Source organism: Coenobita brevimanus, chromosome 68, assembly GCF_032717465.1.
Source record: "Coenobita brevimanus isolate Jiangsu-jjx chromosome 68, ASM3271746v2, whole genome shotgun sequence".
Classification (NCBI taxonomy): Eukaryota; Metazoa; Arthropoda; class Malacostraca; order Decapoda; family Coenobitidae; genus Coenobita; species Coenobita brevimanus.
Window position 1 is genome coordinate 47,948,306 of NC_137021.1, and position 1,742 is coordinate 47,950,047.

The following is a 1,742-nucleotide window of genomic DNA, read 5'->3' on the forward strand; positions in this document are numbered from 1 at the left end:
GTCTCTGACTGAAATTAGTTATGTTTCTTGGTGTAGGCTGTCAGTACTTGTGGTCTTAGTGTCTTCTGCTATCAAGGTATTGTTTTCTTGTTCTTTAAAGCTTCTTCGTGTTTGTGTTGGGTAAGATTAGGGCTCAGCTTGTGCGACAGTAATTCACGGCTGTTTTAATGTATTACTTATAAGTGGAGGATGGAGTTGGGATGTATATGAGAGAGGGTGTGTGTGAATTAGGGGGAGTGATGCAGAATGACAGGGGACAGGGTGGCATAGAGGAGACTTGTTTGTGGCCACCTCTTACGGGATTAAGTCGTCTGGCTATAGATAGATGGATAGACAGATAGCTTATAGTTTCCATACAATTTGCTGAGTAGTAGCGATAGTTATCACTAGAATATGATGTTAGTCACGAATGAGTGCTGTGGAAAGAATGTAGGGCTGTAGTATTGTCTACTTCTGCTACTGATCTGCCTGACATTCTGGTATGCTTTAAATAAAACTCTGTGCCAAGTTAAAGTGAAAGGCGTGTATGTTTGTGTAGGAGGAACAAGAGACAAGGAGGTATTCTGTGGCCTGTTTTCTTTGTGCTTCCTACATGACACAATAATAGTTATGACGGGGCATTGATGGCAAGTTTGTGGGTCAGCACACACTTACGGCCTCTCATTATACAAGGTGGTCCATATATTACGCCACCCAGTTCTTGTGTGTTGCGGGCACGGCTCAGTGAACATTACCAGTGTCTACCCTGCATCATTATCTATTTCCCACAACCCTCTTCAGGCTTAGCTTTATAATATAGGCTTTAATTTAGGTCCACTGATTGCATGGTGGAGAATTCCCATAACCTTTTTTATGCATAGCTGTATATCATTGTATTGTATAATCTTTTATGTCCACGATCACAAGGCTGAGTAGTAATTTGGTGAAGCGATCAGAATGTCTTAGCTCATCACAAAAGCCGTCCCCAGAACACACAAGACTGCAGAGCGCAATATACTTATCACCTGTATTAAGTCAAAGCCACAGTTTAAAAGGTAATGAAACAAGACAGAAAATTTAAGTTTTCATTATTAACACTTCAGAATAGAATACATTAACAGAGACAGCAATATAAAATATGCATTCAAAAGTAGCATTTGTCCACAGAACATCCTGGAGGGGAGCGACCCGACTTGCAAGGCAGATCACACCATCACCACCAGGCTTCTCTCGGCAGGTCAGGGCAGATCACCAGCAGCAGCAGCAAGTCATCTCACGGCTGGGGAAGATACGACACCCTGTCGCCGCCGCCGCCGTCACCACCACCACCACCAACACCACCACCACCACCACCACCACCACCACCACCACCAACACCACCACCAACACCACCACCAGGCATCTCAGAGTAGGGGAAGACACCACACCACCGTCAGGCTTCTCACGGCAGGGCAGATCAAACTTCAGCAGGGTATGACAAGTGCGGCAAGGAAGCAGCGTCAAGGCAGCAGACTCCAGCACGACCTGTGGACCAGATGTGTATTAGTTCAAATCAGTGTTAGCTTTAGTTATTTAATCTTCTATCTCTATCTATTGCCAGACGCCTCAATCCCGTTTGGGGTGGAAACAAACAAATCGCCTCCAAGTCGCCCTGTCCCCCGCCATTTCACTGCCCTGCTCCCAACTCACACCCCCCTCTCTCATATACCTCTCCACCCCATCCCTCCATCTCATCCTCGGCCTCCCCCTCCCTCTTCCCCCCT